The sequence below is a fragment of the Camelus ferus genome, chromosome 24 (assembly GCF_009834535.1).
Source record: "Camelus ferus isolate YT-003-E chromosome 24, BCGSAC_Cfer_1.0, whole genome shotgun sequence".
NCBI lineage: Eukaryota > Metazoa > Chordata > Mammalia > Artiodactyla > Camelidae > Camelus > Camelus ferus.
In genome coordinates, this window is record NC_045719.1 from 2,485,810 (window position 1) to 2,505,812 (window position 20,003).

At 43.1% G+C, this 20,003-nt stretch overlaps 1 non-coding gene across 1 annotated transcript; it reads right to left on the bottom strand.

Annotated features, from left to right (window-relative positions):
- Positions 1 to 5,150: 5,150 nt before the first annotated feature.
- On the bottom strand, positions 5,151 to 5,222 carry TRNAA-UGC. Its single transcript has one exon. It is a non-coding gene; the product is annotated as a tRNA-Ala (tRNA).
- Positions 5,223 to 20,003: the final 14,781 nt, after the last annotated feature.

The following is a 20,003-nucleotide window of genomic DNA, read 5'->3' on the forward strand; positions in this document are numbered from 1 at the left end:
CTTGAAGTAGATGGTTCATGGGCGCCTGGATAAGCCAGGGAGGGTGAGGGGTCAGAACTCCCGGCTGCTCTCCACACCCAGAGTGGGAAGAAGGAAGGTAGTCCCATTTGGTCTTACGGAAGAGAATGTGCATGTTTCTCCATCCGTTTGGTGGAATTAACTGTGTTCAGTTCTGACCTCACGTGTTTCTAAAAAAAAGCAGTGCTACTTTCCAAGGCATTAGCTTACAGAGTAAGTAGATAAGTGATTTTCCATCTTTATATTTCCCTTTTTAAGGGGGTTGAAAGTTACAGAAGTCTCATCAAGCCTTTTCTTCTGCTCCCCATTTCTCTTTCCCCGCTGCCCACAACTGACAAAGAGGGCGTCCTGAAGGGTGCCTGCAGCCTGATGGCAACGCCACCTGCCCCAGAACCCACAAAGGCCTCTTCAACGCATGGCCCAGTTTACAAAACGTGACACCTGGAAGCTTACTAACTGGCCAGTTTGCCTTAGACCTAAGCTACAAAATCTGGATAGACTTGGGAATGATGATGGTGACAACTCAGACTGTTTATTTTCTGTGTCTCCTGCACTTCGTGCAGGTAGGTTTGTAAAGTGGGTACTGAAAGCCCTAATTCTTCTCTGTTCCTCGTAGGAAGTCTCTGATTTCAGTCATTTCTAATCCTAGCTGAACTGACACACCTGTGAAATTCTGTTGGCCTTTTGTTCCCTCATGTTCTTACCATACCCTGTGTATCGCTCTGTTGATGTAATTATCATTTGTGGTGTTGGAACGATCTATTTACCTGTCTTACTAATAACGAGTTAAGATCTTCCTTCGTGTAGGACTTGTGCCTTTTTCGTCTTTGCATCTACTCTGTATTTAACAAAGGGCCACACACAGAGAATGTGACTAGCAAATGTTTGTTGACTGATTAAATGTAAACACTTAACCCAGGGTCCGTCAGTCTGTAACACGGGCCAGATGCTGTCCTGTCCAGCTCTGTGACCGTCGCAGACATCGCTGATTGATCACCGATCACAGCATTCTTTCCCTCTAAGCTGGGATATGACCACTGGAATCCTTCTCAACACAGCAGTCTAGGCGGCAGCTGTGGATGGATCAGGGTTGTCACACAAAGGGAGTCTGTCGCCCTGGTTTTAACCTGATGTTACCTTTGCTGTAAGCTGCATTAGCTGTCATAAGTCAAGGCCCAGGACAGAGCCAGTGTTCATCAGTGTGCCCCAGGGTGACTCACTGACTGTCTACACCTAGCGTCTCTTCTTACTAGTCAGTGCCCGGGCCACGCCTGTGGTTAAGTATTTTGAGCATCACCTTTGGATTAGATGGGAGGATTCAGGTCTCTCCAGTCCACCCGGGTCTGATGGAGGGGACACTCCTCTGGTCTCCCCAGTGTCAGGAGGTCCTCTTCCTGCTCCCATTGTGGCCCCTTAAACAAGGCACCTTTCTGGGGAAGGGGGATTCGTTCTCATCCCTGCAACACCTTAGGTGAGTAATACTGCCTGCTCCAGGGGTTTAAGTAATGAAGTTCTCAAATGCCCCTTGATCCTTGACGGTGGAGATCTTGCCACCTCAGCCCCCACCCCCTCCTGCTCTCAGCTCTGGTTCCCACCAGGCGCCCTGGGAGCTGTGGGTAGAGCCCGTTGGTTACCCCAGGGGACTGGATCTTGTCCCCAATCTCCCTCTAGCCTCCTTTGCCCAAGGTTAATCTGCCACTTCCTGCCGCTAATGCGGCGGTGACACAGAATTTGCTTCATGCTGCTGCCGCTGCGCAGTTGGATTTCAGCCACTATTGCAGTTTGCCATGTCGTGGTCCAGAAACATGCCTGCGACTACAGCTCCTCTTTTTTGGAGATGGAGATAGGACAGAGTGTTGGCCACTCAAGTGCTTCATTACCATAGCCCTTTGTTTACCTGACTTCTGTTCCAGCCACTGGGACCAGTTCTTCTGGGCTCCAGCTGGTTTCAGGCGGGTACAGCCTGCAAGCATCTTGCCTCAGGCAGGGGCAGTGGTCACTTGCTTCCTGTCCTGGAACTTCCCTGTTGACCCCATGGTGTAGAACGCCTCGGAAGTGTTCAGTGTCACGGGGGAGTTAGTGCCCAGAGGGCAAACCTTTAACCAACACAAGACGGGAGCCGAAATAAATGCTTCCCTTTTCTAACAGAAGGTCCTGAGGTGGTATAAAAAGGTCCAGAATTATAAACATAATTACGTTTATGTGTATATAAATGATTGTTTAATCTGTCCTGTACAGCAAGATAGTCTTTTTGGAGGGGTCTTTTTTTGTTGTATTTGTTGTGCAAACTATTGAACAGAAACAACTGACTATCCATGTACTCAAAAAAAAAGAATTTGCCCAATATGCAAAAAATTATTCCAAATGTATCAAAGATCTAAATGTAAGAACTAAAGCTATAAAAATTCTGGAAAGGAATATAGGAGAAATTATGTCTAGTCTCCTTGGACTAGACAAAGACTTATTACATATGATTTCAAAAGGATGACATATTAAAGAAAAAGTTGGCAAAAATTTATCAAAATAAAAAATTTATTCTTCAAAAGATATCTTTAAAAATGAAAAAACAAGTCACAGACGGGGAGTAAATTTTTGCAAATTGTGTATCTGACAAAGGACTTGTATCCAAAATATATAAAGAACTCTTATAAATCAATACTAACAATAAGAAACCCAATTTTTTAAATGGACAAAATATTTTAGTAGTCTTAAAAATGGTATATAAATGATTTATAAGTACATGAAAAGATACTCAACTTAATTGGGGAGATAAAATTGAAATCAAATTGAGATGCTGCTGTACCGCCACCAGAATGACTCTACTCAAAAACACAGACAAGCAGAGTGTTAACGAGGAAACAGAGAAACTGCAACACTGCTGCATTTCTGGTGGAAACGTGAAATGACCACAGCCACTCTGTAAATCATTTTGGAAGCTGATTAAATAGTTAAAGATCTAGTTACCCCATGACCTTGCAATTCTACTCCTAGGGAAACAACAAACTCCAAGAGAAATGAAAACACACTCCCACACAAAGTCTTGTACTTGCTCACGTGTGGCTGTGCACAGTAGCACCGTTCATAGTAACTCCAGCATGGAAACTGCTCCAGAGCACGTTAGCTGGGGACAGGACAAAGTGTGGAGTACCACTTAGCAGCTAGAAAAACAACAATGACAACCAAACTACTTAACACCTGCTGTAAGAGTAAACCTTACAAACTTCCTGCTGAACAAAAGAAGCCAGACACAAAAGACCATCTATTGTATGTTTCCATCTCTTTGAAATTTCTAGAATATTCAAACTATACCACAGTGACAGACAGGAGATCTGTGGTTGTCTGAAACAGGCAGGGGGGATGTGTGGGTGGGAGGAGGGGTTGCTTTTATAGTTTATGCTATAAAATTTGTGTTTAAGAAATCTTTGCCAAACCAAAGGCCACTAGGACTTTCTCCCGTATTTTCTTCTAGAAGTTTTCTCCGCTGAACTTCCTCTGTATTTTTGTCAAAAATCAGTGTACCACAGGTGTGTGAATCTGTTTCTGGACTCCATTCTGTTCCATTGATTATTTGTCTCAATTAGACTGTCTCAGTTATTACCGGTTTATAATAAGCTTTGAAATCAGACAGTATAACCCAGGTACTATAAGTCTACCAACATTTTAAAAAAGTTGTTTTGGCTATTCCACGTCCTTTTTATAGTCACATAAATTTTACACTCAGCATATCAACCTCTATAAAAACTCTTTTAAAAAGCTTTTTATGATTGTGTTAAATCTACAGACTAATTTGGGCACAAGTGCCACTATAATTTCATAATCAAATTGCTTAAAGCCAACAATTTAAAAAAATCTTATAAGCAGCCAGAAAAAAAGATACATTCCATACAGAGCAAAGAAGAATGACAGTACACTAACTTCTCGTTAGTAAAAATCCAAGCCACAAAGAGTAGAGCAACATCTGACTAATCTTGTACGTGGAGGTGAGTCTCTTAGGCACATACAGTGTGCTTACATTTGCTTTGCTTACTGATAGATTTGATCTTTTCTATCGTCTTACTCTGTTTCCCATTTACCACGGCCCCCCTTCGCCCCAATTCCTGACCTCTATTGAATTGATTGGGGTTTTCTTTATTTTCTTTGCCTAGCTTTCCCCAATTAATTTAATGATTTATCCATTTATTCTTCTCAATTTTTAACACAAATATTTACCTAAATTGTAAAGTTAATACTTCGGTTTGTCAGATTGTAAAATTAATACTTCTGTTAGTTCAATAATACAAAAACCTGAGAACTCTTGAGAACCAACTTTCTAGCTTCCATGCTATCATTTTCTGGCACTTTAATTCCATTTTATTTCTACCCTGACCCCCACCGCATTCGTCAGTTTTAGCACTGTCCTTATTATTTACAGTGAATGCTGATTTAGATTTACCAGAGCATTTACCGCATACTTCTTGCCTACCACTCCAATCCGATTTTCCTGTGGTATGTTTTAAATCAGTTCCAGGGAAGTCTGTAAAGAGTAAACTTTCTTGTCTGAAAACGTTTCTTTTGCCCTCATTCTTGAATGACAGTGTCACTGCGATAGAGTTCAGGGAGGCAGGTTTTTTTTTTTTTTTCTCAGAACTTTGAAATACCGTCATGGTCATTTGCCTTCTGTTGTGAAGAAGTCTTCTGCAACACGATTTCCATTCTCTGATCTATCGTCTAGTAGCTTTTAAGAACTTCTTTTTTTAATTTTTGATAACCTGCTATTTCACTACAATATATTTAGGTGGGATTTTGCTTTTATTTTTCCTGCTTAGATCCTTGATATATTTCTTTCATCCAAAGACTGATTCCTTCTTCAACTCAGGAAAATTTTCAACCTTTAACTTTTGAAATACTGCCTTCCCCTCTATTTTTTTGTTGTTTTCTTCTGTAATTTTTGCTACACACATTTTGGGGTTTCTCGTTCTATCTTTTATGTATCTTAGCCTCTTTCCTATTTTCACCTCTGTGCTACAGACTTTTTCTAGACTTATATTTCTTCTTTATTTTATTTTTTTTAGCAGTACAATTTTTTAAAATTAAATTAAATTTATTTTTGGGAGGGGTAATTAGGTTTATTTATTTATTTATTTATTTATTTACGGAGGTACTGAGAATTGAACCCAGGACCTCGTGCATGCAAAGCACACACTCTACCACTGAGCTATACCCTCCTCCTAGAATTATATTTCAATTCACTAATTTTCTTTTTAGCTGGATCTAATATACTATTTCCCTACCTGCTAGCTTTTAATTTCAATAATTATTTCCTTTTATTTCCACAATTTATACATGGTTCCCTTTCAAAAACATGTGTCCTTTTCCCATATTACCCCATATTTGCCTTATGATTTCTATACCTTCTTTTATCTCAGTATTTTAAACAAACTTAATTAATAAACTCTTTAAGCTGGTTCCAATATCTTAAGTTTTGGGGAGTGCTCACCCTCCTGTTTGCTGTTCCTTGTGATTCTCTTTCTTTGTGTGGTCTGTGCATTTTTCTTGTGAACATATCTTCAGTAAATGTACTTGGGGCATCGCATATTCAGGAATGCCTGCGTCTGCTCAGGCTGCCATAGAAAGTCCATGGCCTGGATGACTCAAACCCAGACATACATTTCCTCATGTAAATAAGTGTGGAAGCTGGATGTCCAGGTGTGGGCAGGGCTGTCTCTCCTGCAGCCTCTCTCCTTGGCTCACACATAGCCGTCTTCTCCCTGTGTCCTCACACGGCCTCTCCTCTGTATGTGCAGCCCTGTGTCTCTCCCTCTTCTCACAAGGGCACCAGTCCTGTAGGCTCAGGGCCCCACCCCTGTGACCTCAGGTGACCTTAATTGCCTCCTCAAAGGCCCAAATATAGTCACACTGGGGGCTAGAGCTTCAGCATATGAATTTTAGGGGGTAGAATTCAGTCCATAGCAAAGGGTAAAGAAATATCTCTATAGAGCAGCTCTGGTGGGGACAGCACCAGCCAGACACCAAGACTCCTCCAGCTCACACTTGTGTTCTTTTCTGCATAGAGTCTCAGTGTGGTCTCCAGGGAGCACTGTTCTGATGGCAGTGATGAGCAGCTCATGATGGAAAAGCCATTCCCAATGGAATTTGTGTAACAGATACTTCCAGGTAGAGGAAGTGATGACAATACTTACAAAAACAGGGGGATAGTCCAAGAGCTCATGGATTTCTCAGTTCTATTTTCAGCAACACAGGTAGTATTACGTTTTAAGAAAACTGACCCTATGAAATTTAAAAGCCTGCTACTTTCAACATTTGGAGTCTTCTGTATTTGTTCTGTCTAATCATTTCCTTCTGAGGAAAAAAAAAAGAGAATTCCTTCTGAGGAAAAATGGAAAAGATGACCTTCTCCCCCCAACCCCCCACCATGCTGCAAATTACTTAAACTAGAGGAGGTTTGTTTAAAACTAAGAAAGATGCTACTGCCTGAAGACTTAGCGTGAGTAATCACATCCTTCTCTTTCAAGTGGAAAGCCATTGGATAATGGCAGCCTTAAAGACCTTCCCACTGTAGCTGGATGTGACGGAGATGCTGCAGCTGAACTTAAAAGTATGACCACGGACCGTGCTTGACTGTCTGTGCACTTCAGTTGTATTCATGGGCCAGCTCCTTCCACAGAAGGCTGGGGAGCGGCTTTCCCCGTCGCACCAGACCTCTAAATCCACCCGTGCCTTTCTCCCACCCTGTCACACAACAGCAACAAGGTGAACGACTGCTTTTGATGACTCAGGTCGCCGACGGAAGTCCTAGCTCTATCTCAGGTCTCCCGTATCACCTTCACTCACCCTCTTCAAGTTTGTTCTCCCGTATTTAGATAGTCTGACACAAAAAATATATGAGCCACAGACAGAGAACAAACTCATGGTTAGCGGGGGGGAAAAGGAGTGGGAAGGGATAAATTGGGAGTTTGGGATTTGCAGATACTAACTGCTATATATAAAATAGATGAACAACAGATTTCTTCTGTATAGCACAGGGAACTATATTCAATATCTTGTAGTAACCTGTAATGGAAAAGAATCTCAAAAGGAATATATGAATGTATATGCATGATTGAAATATGATGCTGTACACCACAAATTGACACAACATTGTAAACTGACTATACTTCAATAAAAAAATATATGGGCCAACCATATTCTAAGCCAAAGAGCTAATGTTGGGGAAAATCCCACCCCAAGCCAGAGATAATGAAGCAGAATTCACCAGGTTCTGAAAATACCCAACATCAACAAGTACATAAGAGCCACCACAGAAGATTAGTGGCTCTGAGGTTTAGGGGACTGGACACTAATCTGGGATTCTAGTAACTTGTGCTGTAACCAAAGAATAATACACGTCTCACCCTATACTAGTTACAAGGCCTTTAAGAGCACAGATACAGGGGGATCTGCAAAATGAGGGCATCCAGCCATCTGTCACCATTCCCCAGCCCCTGAGCACAGCCTTCCTGTGAGCTTCCCTGAAGCTGTGCGATCCTACAGCCTGCAAGGGCACGAGGCTGGCAGCAGAGGGACCAAAGAAAAACGGTTTCCAGAAAGGTCTGAATACATCTGTGTTTATACAATGAACATTTCTCAAGTTAATACCATGCTTCATTTTCCTGATGAGAGAGGACAAATATGTTATTGGCCTGAATATGTTTTATCTGTCTTTGGCCCTAAAATCCTTACTCATTTATTTGTCCATTCATTTGTCTATTCAGCCAATATTTACTGAACACTTATCGTGTATCAGGTTCCGTTCTAGGTGCTGGGGAGGCAGATATAGATATAAAAGATTTTCAAATAAAATGTGAGGAAATATAAAGCAAGATATAGGGGGAGTTATAGTGACTATATCCCCAAGTAAAGGGATGGCTTATGTTTGGAGGAACATAATGTAAATAATGATTTGCATAGTAGCTGTTAGAAATACTGTTTTTAAAATATGACTTATTTTTTATTGAAGTATAGTCAGTTTACAATGTTGTTGTCAATTTCTGGTGCACAGCATCATGTTTCAGTCATACATATACATACATATATTCCTTTTCATATTCTTTTCCGTTATAGGTTACTACAAAGTATTGAGTACAGTTCCCTGTGCTCTGTAGAAGAAATTTGTTGTTTATCTATTTTATATATACTAGTTAGTATCTGCAAATCTCGGACTCCCAATTTATCCCTTCCCACTCCCTTTCCCCCGGGTAACCATAAGTTTGTTCTCTATGTCTGTGAGTCTATTTCTGTTTAATAAATAAGTTCATTTGTGTCTTTCTTTTTAGATTCAACATATAAATTATATCATATGGTAAAAAAAATACTGTGTTTTTTGAGACTCAGCTTTTTTTGGCACTCAACTTTTGAATCTTTCATTCCAGTAGTCATTCTATAAAAGAACCAGTTTCCCCTGTGATAAAAATAAAACACACTATTTTGAAGAATAATGTACTTCTATGTAAAGGTACATATTATGTCAATTATTAATTAAGCAATTACGTTCTAAGATGTTAACAGGCTGGGTTTTCCAGAACCAGGTGCTGAGATGGAGTTTAGTGTGTAGGGTATTTATTAAAAACCAACATCTGAAAAGGAGGTGAAGGAAGTAGCATTTCTTTGAGGGACGGGTCAGACTGCAATGTAGACTAGCGATGATAACTTTATAGAAAACTCTGCAGCAGAAATGGCCCAGTAGAGCGGTCCCAGGGTGCGCTGGAATGGCTGGGCCGTGGTCTCCCACCGTCGCTCAGTGGGTCTGGGTCCCTCGGGAAGAGCCTGCACTTGGCCATGTCAGCTCTCTGCAATCGAGGCAGGACAGACGTAATACTAGGAAATCTCCCCACTATGTGAAAATAAGAACTTTCCCTCTCCTTCCCCAGGGTAACTTCTTAGCTATAAAGCAGAATGAATGAGACTGGGAAGACAGCAATAATCAAAATGCAATTACAGTTATTTTTTTAAGCTTAATTTTCTACAAACTCTTAACCAGAGCTAGTTAATTCTTTTTTAAGTTTTTTAATAGAATTTATTCTGAAGAGCAGTTTTAGGTTCATAGCAAAACGGAGCAGAAGATACAGAGATTTCCTATGCACTCCCTGCCCCCACATACACACAGCCTCCCCGCTAACAACTTCCCACACCAGAGCGGTACGTTTGTTAGAATCAATGAACCGACACTGACATCATTATCACCCAAAGTTGCTAGTTTACATTAGGGTTACTCTTGGTATTGTATATTCTATGAGTTTAGTTACATGTATAATGACAGATGTCTACATTACGAGAAAAGTTGCACTGCCCTAAAAATCCTCTGTGTTCTGTTTATACCTCTCTCCTCCTCATCCTCTGGCAATTACTGGTTTTTTTATTGTCTCCATAGTTTTGCTTTTTCCTGAGTGTCATATAGTTGGAATCATAGTCTTTTCGGATTGGTTTCTTTCACTTGGTAATATGCATTTCAGTTTCCTCCATGTCTCTTTACGGGTGGATAGCTCATTTATTTTTAATGCTGAATAATATTCTGTTGTTTGGATGGACCACAGTTCATTTATCCATCCATGTACTGAAGGACATTTTGGTGGCTTCCAAGTTTTTTTTTTTAATTAAAGTATAGTTGATTTACAATGTTGTGTTAGTTTCTTGGGTACAGCATAGTGATTCAGTTATATATATATTTTTTTCACATACCTTTTCATTATAGTTTGTTACAAGATATTGAATATAGTTTCCTGTGCTATACAGTAGGACCTTGTTGTTTATTTTATATATAGCAGTATTTACCTGCTAATTCCAAACTCCTGATATATGCCTCCCCTCCTTTCCCCTTTGATAACCGTAAGTTTGTTTTCTATGTCTGTGAATCTGTTTCTATTTTGTAAATATGTTCATTTGTGTCATTTTTTTAGATTCCACAAATAAGTGATATTATATGGTATTTTTCCTCTCCTGTTCTGGCTTACTTCACTTTGTATGACAATCTCCAGTTTCATCCATGTTGCTGCAAATGGCATTATTTCATTCTTTTTATGGCTGAGTAATATTCCATTGTGTGTGTGTGTACCCATTGTGTATATTTACATTGTGTATATATACACACATATATACACACACAATGTATGTATATATAGTGTGTATATACATACACAGTGTGTATATATATACACAATGGAAGATATATATGGATGTATATATCACATAGATATATATTGATATTGTGATAGATATATATATATCACATCTTCTTTATGCAGGCATCTGTTGATGGACACTTGGGTTGATTCCAGCTTCCAAGTTTTGACAATTATGAATGAAGTTGCTATAAACATCTCCGTGCAGGTTTTTGTGTGAACATAAACTTTCAACTTATTTCGGTAAGTATCCCAAGGAGCACAAGTGTTGGATCACATGGTAAGAGGATGTATAGTTTTGTAAGAAGCTGTCAAACTGTCTTCCAAAGCAGCCGCCCCACTTTGCATTCCCACCAGCACTGGGTGTGAGTTCCTGTGGCCCCACATCCTTGCCAGCACTTGGAGTTGTCTGTGTTCTGGGTTTGGGCCATTCTAATATGTATGTACTGGGTTAATTCATTTTCAGTTAAATTTTTCTAAAGTTCTCACATATTTGAAAGAGTTCCTAATTCTAAGACTTGGCATAATGAAGAACTGAAAAAATTAAGCTGCTTCCATAGTAACCAGCTTTTGAGTACTACTGACAGGTCTACCCTAATCAAAATAGTAAAAGTTTCATTTTTCTATGTGGTTCAACAATTGCTTTTTAAAAAATTATTTTTGGTAAATGATAGTTAAAAACAAAATATTAAACCAAGTGATAAAAAAATACCATTTCTTAACTTTGATAGCATTAAACAAATAGCTGTGTGCTGGGGTTATTAAAATAATTTAAGTACTGAAATACTTCTAAAACAGCTTATCAAATTACTAATTAATAGAAGTTGCTTTGGGATAGATTAAGTAAAACAGATTTTAAATCAGATTTGAATTCTCCATATTTTTTAAAAGATGCCTAAACTTGGCAGAATTCTCTGGGGGTGCAGGTAGTATCTGAAAACATAGCAAGGTACAGGGCTTGTGTGGTTGTTGAATTTGGGGACCATGGGTCTGCCTGGAGCAGGAGGGTAATGGGGGAGATACAGGAGGCCCCTTGGAGGAGCTGACACTGACCGGAGTCTTGAAGGATGAAAGGACCCCTGGCTGCCTTTCTGTGCCAGCACAGGTGTGCGGAATAAAATCCAGGAGTTGCCTTCCCTGTTCCTCTTACTGACTTCCCCACTGAACATGAAAAGGTTGCTTGTAGACCTTTAAAATCATCTCTGGTATTCCTCTAAAAAAAAAAAAAATCCCCCAAACTACTCTTTTCTAGATTTTTCCCCCCTAAATAGGGCAGATCTACAAAGCTGGAAAGAAGAAGAAATACTAAAAATAACTTTCCCCAATTAGTGATAACCAAACACATATGGGAAGACGGAAATAGTTTCCAATCACCCAAAGCAAAACTGTGAATTCCCCCAAGTGCAGGGAGTAATTAAAAACAGCCCCAAACGTCCTCAAGACGCAGGGGGACAGTGTGGTCTTAACATAGGCATGGGACTCTGGGCAGGTGAGTTTTTGGAACTTGTCCACCGGGAGAAGCAGACTCTGAAAACGTTTATGTCTGTGATTTTTTTTTTTTTTCACAGCCCTGGGTGCTGGGTTCCTTCTTGGAAAGTCAGAAATTCTGGGTCTCGAAATAGAAATCCCAGGGCGGGCCTATGATGAGAATTGCACATTTCGTGAAGCCCCGAGGCAGGGGCGCGGCGGCTCCTCGTTAGCTGGCCGGGGTTTTGTGTCTGACTCAGGCGGCTGGAGGTGAGCCGCCTGTGTGGGCCGTGCACGGAGCGGGGGAGGCGCGGGAGGCCGCCGAGACCAGCCTGCCAGGCTCGTCACTGGGCTTTGGCCCAGCTGACCAGCTGGTTCCTGGTCTTGGAAGTCCGGCTGCTGCTCAGCCAGCTGGTCGGGGGCTCCTGCCAGGACTGCTTTCCCGGGCGGGGAGGGTCACAGCTACGACCACGGGGGCCGCCAGACCACCAGAACCGGGCGGCGGGCAGCTCGATCTGACCTGCCAGGTTTTCAGCTCCCCTTTGCCCCTTGATGGTGCCAGATATTCACGTTTTTCTTCCCTCCGTCCTAGTCCCAGGGTAGATACTCAGCACAGACTCGATGAGAGCGGTGTTTGGTTAAAGACCTAACTGCTCCTTGCAGGTGCACAGCCAGGGTCCGCCCCCGGGGGCCGCGTGCATGCATGTCTCCAGGACATACCTGGGCCTCCAGGGCCAAGGGGTCGGCTGACATCGCAGGGCCTTGAGGACACCATACCTGGCTGACTGGCCTGCGTCCACCCCGCACGGCTGTTCAGTGTCGTGACGCCAACCTCTGCGCACACCTGTTATCACTTCCTTTTCCTTTCTTCCCCTTTCTACTCACTCCCATCCTGCTTTTGCTCACTGCCTTATCCCACGCTCCCTCGAACAACCTGCAGCCCAGTGTCCTTTCTTTCTGAGCCCTGCACCGAAGGACGCCTCCTTCCTCCGCCTTCTCCGGGGAGCCCACCTCCGCGCCACAGGGATTCCGATCGGGGACCTCCCAGGCCGGCCTCCGGTGGACCCTGCTGTCGTTCCCCAGACAGACCCCCGATTTTGAGACCTATTTTCTTTGATGCCTCTACTCAGCCTGCCCAAGGCTGAAGCGCCCAGACTGACCTCTTTGCTCTCACTTGCTGATCAGTTTACCAAAAAAAAAAAAAAAAAAAAAAAAAAAATTAAACCAAGTCTCGCTGTTCCCAGCCAGGCCTGCTTTCACACTGTCTGCACCTCTCCTTCGGAAGCAACAACCTTTTGGCACCGGAAGCTGTTGCAGTTTCACAGGTAGGTGAGTGAGTGCACGCTGCGGTCCCGAGGACCCCACACATGAGCTTCTGCATGTACACCACAGAGGATGATGTCCCAGCAGGGCTTGAGTTTCTGGTTCAGAGAAAGAGGAATGTAAGCTAAAGGCAGGGGAGGGGAGTGGGAAAATGGCAGGAGGAAGACAGACAAACGCTGGCGGAGGAGGAGTAGAGGGACTGAGTGTTGAGGGAGAGTCCTAGGTCGGGGGAGGGGCCCAGCTTTGGGACCTCACTCTGCCTCACTTCCGTCGACTGTAAGATGGAAATAATTGTCACGAGGATTGTCACGAGGATCACACGAGACAGTGCTCACCAAGCTCCTGGCACGCGGTAATTGCAGAATGAGCAGAAACTTGCCAGTTTCATGGAGACAGCTTCCGACCAGGAGGACCGGACATGGGCACGTGGAATGTTCTTGGTGGCGTCCGGGACTCGGAGAGAAACAAGGCACGGTTCTTACCAGCAGAGAGCTTCTAAAGGAGTGACGCATCCCATCTGGGGGCTGAGACGACTCAAGTGATACCAGTTCTCTGTGCTACTTTTTTCTACTTCCTTTTAAATGGTTAGGCCTTGGACACATGTACCAAAGAAGATTCCTACTGAAGAAAGACAGCACACAGGTGTTTGTTGTGGAGAGGACTGTGGACTCCTGGGTCTAAAGGTACACCTGTAGGTGGGAGAGGGCATGGGTGTGGAAGGAGGGAGGTTAGCCCAGAGAGGAGCGGTTCTCCCCGCGACGGCTAGGTGGCGACAGAAGCACACAAAAGGCACAGACTTAGGACCACCGGGACGCAGACTGGCCGAGTGCAGAAGCTTCCCGAGCGCTGGTGGGACGGGGACACCAGGACAAGGAGAGTGGGTGGCGGAGCAGAGGAGAGAGGAAAGACATCGAGTGAGCTTCACAGCTCCCTTGTTCCACGTGGCTTTATGAATAGTCTGTATCGGCTGGTTTCTGAGCAATTGGGTTTGACAGCTCCACCTGGAGTTGATTGACATTCCAGGGGAAATGTTGAACTTGAATCAATCACAGTGAAGTTTACGGGTAGCAAAGTATTTTATGAACTGCAGGTGCCCGGGATGACTTCAGTAAAAGGCATATTTGGAGGATGTGGAGTCTGCTGTTAGAACAGGGGTGTGATATGTAAGGAGGGCTTGGCCTCAGGACTCTGAAGTACAAGTTCAGTTTGGCTTCTGACTCCCCATGGAGTCCAGCCAGCACCTCGGACATGTAAGACGGGACTTGTGGCCGAGTTCTAGGATGGCCCTGGAAGAGTCCCACCCCTGGGGCCCACGTCCTGGGTAATCCCCTCCTGAGTGTGATGGGGCCTGTGGATGTGGTGGACTATCAGACCCATGAATATCTCACCGTGAATGGCAAAGGTAGGGGGGTCTGCAGAAGTAATGAAGGAACCAAACTAGTTCCAGGGTGGGCCTGACCAAATCAGGCAAGCCCTTGAGAAGAGGATCCAGAGGTCAGAGACAGAAGCCAGGAAGAGTCTCCTAATGGCCCTGAGGAAGCAAACTGCCCTGTTGTGAAGACCCCAGGTGACAGCCAGCAGGACAGCAGGGATCTCAGTGCTATGACCACAGAGAACTTGGGCCCTCATTTCTGAGGCCACGGGCAGTGGGCTTCAAATACAGCACCAATGGAGAAGATCACAGCCCGACTGACTCCTTGTCTGCAGCCTGTGAGAGTCTGAGCAGAGCCAGGCTGCACCCCTGACCCACGGAAACATGTCGAGTTAAGCTGCTAAGTTTGTGGCACTTTGATCGGCAAGCAAATGAACTCAGGACTCATCCACCTCCTTTGTAAGGTTGTCGTGAGGATTGGAAAAAAGGTACGTCAAGCACCTGGCAGGAAGGAGACCACTGATAAGTGGTAGCTTTTAGTCACGTAATCCATAATTGTCCCATCCCCTCTCCCGGGAACATAAGTCTCTCTGTTTTGAATGGATCTTGTGAAGCACTAAGAAATGTTGAGAGGCTTTGAATAAAATGGTGAGCAACTCACTTCAGGGCAGAGTCCCGCCCACAGTAAACAGTAAGCGACAGGGATGGTGGCAGTAACAATAATGATGATGGTTCTTATTCTGGTGAAAATTCGCCGTATTTCTCAGTAGGACACAGATCCCCCCCCCCCTTTAAAACCACTTTTGATTTGCTTCGTAAGTAGCTTTTTTTGCAGAAGAACCAGAAACCATGATTGAATCACACACTGTGTAGAAACGAACCTTTGATATAATCTAGTCCAGCGTCTTCAGGTTACAAATGAAAAAACGAACTGAATCTGAAGCAGGCTTGTTTGTTGCCGCAAAACACATTAGTGGTAGGACGAGGAATAAAATCCAGGCCTTTTGATGCCAGGGCCATTTCCAGATGCACGTCTTTATTTCTCCTCTGAAATTGTCCCTCTGTTTAAGACTCAGGGACGTCTCAACTCACCAGGGGTTAGCATCCCCTTGTAACCCTCACCCCCTCCCAGGCAATTAAAATGGATTTATAGCGTTTGTTATACAAGTAAATAGAAATATATTGCCATGCAAATGCTCAATTGATTAGTTCCCTATGAGACTTGTGAGAAACAAACAGCCAGTAAAAAACAACAAACACGTTAACATGGAGCCTGGGTAGCTATTGGAATTAAACCCCTGCCAGCCTGCAGCAGATGGAAGCCCTAAGGCGTAAACTGGACGGGAGACAATTGGGGCCACGGATAAATTGTTTCTGTTTTCGACTAAACGTGAGCGATTAGTTCCTTATTGTTTCTGCTCCCAGGCTGTGGCTCCTGTCTTCAGTACAAGCTGTTTCTCCTGCCCTGTGCAGTCCAGAGGCTCAGCAGGCCCTTGACCTTCACGGAGGTTCCCTCAGTTCTGCCTGTGCCTTGAAGTCTGAGATCTCTGGGTAGGCTTGGCCTGAGCACCTCTGGGGCAGGGCAGCTGGAAATCAAGTCGGGAAGCTGGCAAGCCTGACTCTGATGTGAACATGTGGTTCTCTGTGTGCAGGCCTTGGGCCGTTTTTCTGTCTGCTTCTGTGTGGATTCTTCTAGAGTTGTCCTAGATCTCTGTATGTGGGATGCTCTGTCTGCTTCAACGCTGTCTTACATAACGAGTCCCCTTGTGCACAGAGAGGTTTGTCGCTTCTAGAGACTCCACATAGATCCTCTCCTGTAACCTCCCACCAGACTGCGAGGTTGGCGAGACAGGCGTAGTTGCTGGTGGTATTTTACAAACGAGTAGTCTGGGGCTCCGGGAGGCTAAGTGTCTTTTTTAAGGTAACAAGCTAGGAAGAGGCAGACCTGGGACTAGGACCAGCTCTTCTGAGGCTGTGCTCCTGGCCTTTCCCACGGTGCTGTCCAGGTGTCGGCCGTGTGCCAAGTGCAGTGCCACGTGTAATTAGGTGCTTGATAGATGCTTATTTATTTATTTTGAAATTGAAGTCTAGTTGATTTACAATGTTTTGTTAGTTCCTGGTATACAGCATAGTGATTCAGTTATACGTATACACATTTTTTTCATTATCAGTTATTACAGGATATTGAGGATAGTTCCCTGTGCTATACAGGAGGACCTTGTTGTTTATTTTATATATAGTAGGTTATTTCTGCTAATCCCAAGCTCCCAATTTATCCCTCCCCCCTTTCCTCCTTTGGTAACCTTAAGTTTGTTTTCTACGTCTGTGAGTCTGTTTCTGTTTTGTAAATAAGTTCATTTATATCATTTTTTAGATTCCAATATAAATGGTATCATATGATATTTGTCTTTCTCTGTATGACTTCACTTAGTATGACGATCTCTAGGTCCATCCATGTGGCTGCATATGGCATTATTTTATTCTTTTTTATGACTGAGTAGTATTCCATTGTGCATATATATGTGTGTGTGTGTGTGTGTGTGTGTGTGTATCTCACAACTTCTTTATCCAATCATCTGTCAATGGACATTTAAGTTGCTTCCATGTCTTAGTGATTGTAAATAGTGCTGCTATGAACATTGGGATGCATGTATCAAATTAGAGTTTTCTCCAAATATATGCCTGAGAGTAGGATTGCTGGATCGTATGATAACTCTATTTCTAGTTTTGTGAGGAACCCCCTTACTGTTTTCCATAGTGGCTCCACCAATTTACATTCCCACCAGCAGTACAGGAAGGCTCCTTTTTTCTCCACACCCTCTCCAGCATTTTTTGTTTGTAGACTTTTAAATGATGGCCATTCTGAATGGTGTGAGGTGATACCTCACTGTAGTTTTGATTTACATTTCTCTGATAATTAGCAATATTGAGCATCTTTTCATGTGCCTGTTGGCCATCTGTATGTCTTCTTTGGAGAAATGTCTATTTAGATCTTCTGCCCCTTTTTATTGGTTTTTTTCAGTTTTTGATATTGAGTTGTATGAGCTCTTTGTATACTCTGAAAATTAAGTCCTTGTCAGTTGCATTACTTGCAGATATTTTCTCCTAGTCTGTAGGTTGTCTTTTTGGTTTTTTTTTGTGGTTTCCTTTGCTGTGCAAAAGCTTGTGTAAGTTTGATTAGGCCCATTTGTTTATATTTGCTTTTATTTCTATTGCCTTAGGAGACTGACCTAGGAAAACTGTGATTTATGTCAGAGAATGTTTTGCCTATGTTCTCTTCCAGGAGATTTATGGTTTCTTGTCTTATGTTTAAGTGTTTAAGCCATTTTGAGTTTATATTTGTGTATAGTGTGAGGGGGTGTTCTATAGCTTCATTGATTTACATGCAGCTGTCCAGCTTTCCCTACACCACTTGCTAAAGAGACTGTCTTTTCTCCACTGTATATTCCTGCCTCCTTTGTTGAAGATTAATTTATTGTAGGTGTGTGGGTTTATTTCTGGGCTCTCTGTTCTGTTCCATTGATCCATGTGTCCTTTTTGTGCCAATACCATGCTGTTTTGATTACTGAAGCTCTGTAGTATTGTCTGGGAGGGTTATGCCTCCAGCTTTGTTCTTTTGCCTCAGGATTGCTTTGGAAATTCTAGGTGTTTTATGGTTCCATATAAATTTTAGGAGCATTTGTTCCAGTTCCGTGAAAATTGTCCTGGGTAATCTGACAGGGATCACATTAAATCTGTAGATTGCTTTGGGTGGTGTAGCCATTTTAACAATATTAATTCTTCCAATCCAACAGTTGGTGCTTAATAAATGCTTTTTAAAGCTGGTGTTCTCTGCAGCCTCTGAAGCAGTAGTCCACATGAACAGTGTAAAAGTAATTGAGCTAAGGTAACAAAAATTAACCTAAGGTGGCCAGAGAGGCTTGAGGGCATCACGTGAGACATGAGGAATGAATAGATAAGGTGGACAGAAGACAAATTCTGAGGGTGAAAGATCAGGGTCAGACTAAGTGGAAAAGGAAAAAGAAGAAAAGAGAAAAGCCTTACGCTGGTATCATGTTTTCCACTTTCAAATAAGTGATCTTTATTTTTAGGCCAAGTTTGTGCAGTAGGTGCCATTAGAATCTCCACTCATTCGATGGAGATATTGCAGATCAGAGTATTGGTGCTTTTTGTCCTCCAACATCACTCAACCAGCTACTGTCATCCTTCAGTATCTGTGGGGAATTGGTTCTAATGCACCTCTCAGATACCAAAATCCAAGGATGCTCAAGTCCCTTGTGTAAAATGGGGTCATATTTGCATATAACCTATGCACATCCTTTTGTATATTTTAAATTATCTCTAGATTACTTATAATACCTAATATAGTATAAATCCTATGTGAATACTTATAAATACCACATAAATGCTTTGTAAATAGTTGCCAGGGCATAATAAATTAAATTTTACCTTTTGGAACTTTCTGGAATTTTTTTTTCTAAATATTTTCCATCCAAGGTTGGTTGAATCTGCAGATTTGGAACCCACCCATGGATATAGAGGGCCGACTGTAACTGGTAGAACTGAGATTTAAAATAGCCCCCTGACTCTAAAGACTGAGTTCTTTCAAGGGCAAAACCTAGATTGTCTTTACCCTGAGAATACAAAGTAAGTCTGGGTCCTTGAGTTGTATCTGCGTTGTTTTTCTGTAGCAAAGATGGCCACCTTCTTGGTTTCTCCCTTTCCCCAGGCAGCTCTGGAACGACATAGCGTAACACGTGAAAGTATGAGTTCAGAGCTTGCCCTGCCACTTACCAGCTGTGTGAATTTTTTTTAATTTAAATATGGTTGATCTATAGTGTTACATGTTTCAGGTGAACAGCATGGTGTTCCAGCATCTTTACTGATTATACTTCATTAGAAGTTGTTACAGGATCATGGCTCTAATTCCCTGTGCTGTGCAATATGTATGTTGCTTATCTGTCTTATCCTGCTGTGAGAATTTGAGCTGGTTACTTCCCCTCTCTGTGCCTCAGTCTATCATGTGTAAAATGGGCTGATACTGCAGCTGGCACACAGGATTGTTTGGAGGATCCAATGAGAGCTACATCAAGTGCTCAGCACAGAGCCTGGCACCTGGAAAGCCCTCATTAAATGTCAGTTGTCACTGCCATGAAGCACATGTCCAGTACTGTCCAGTTCCTGATTTCTGTGAATCACTCTAGTGAATTACTGAACCTGAGTGTGTCAAGGGAACCCCAAATTAGTAACCAGCTGGTTAGAAGTGCAGGTGGCCTGGGGACCCTGAAACCTGCAGCTGGCCTCTGAAGTCGGGACCCTTGTTGGAGATTGTGCCCTCCCCTGCGGGGTCCGAGCTGATCCAGGTGTTACGGCAGAACTGAACTGCAGGGTCACACATTGTCACTGGCTGAGGTACCGCCTGGCTGTCACCGAAAAAGAAACAGCCCCTAGAGGGCCAGGTTCTAGGTCGTGGGAGCAGCAAAAGCTGGCCAGCTTCAGTTAGAAACTCAAATTCCACAGTGTCAAGTCCTTGGTCTTCTTTGGTCTGGGGAGGAGGGAGGAGGGAGAGCGGGAGGTGGGGTCTCTCCATGAACGTTTCCATTATAGAGAGGACGGGGTGGGGTAGAGATGGGTAGGGCACAGTAGACCGAGCATTGCACCCCAATTTC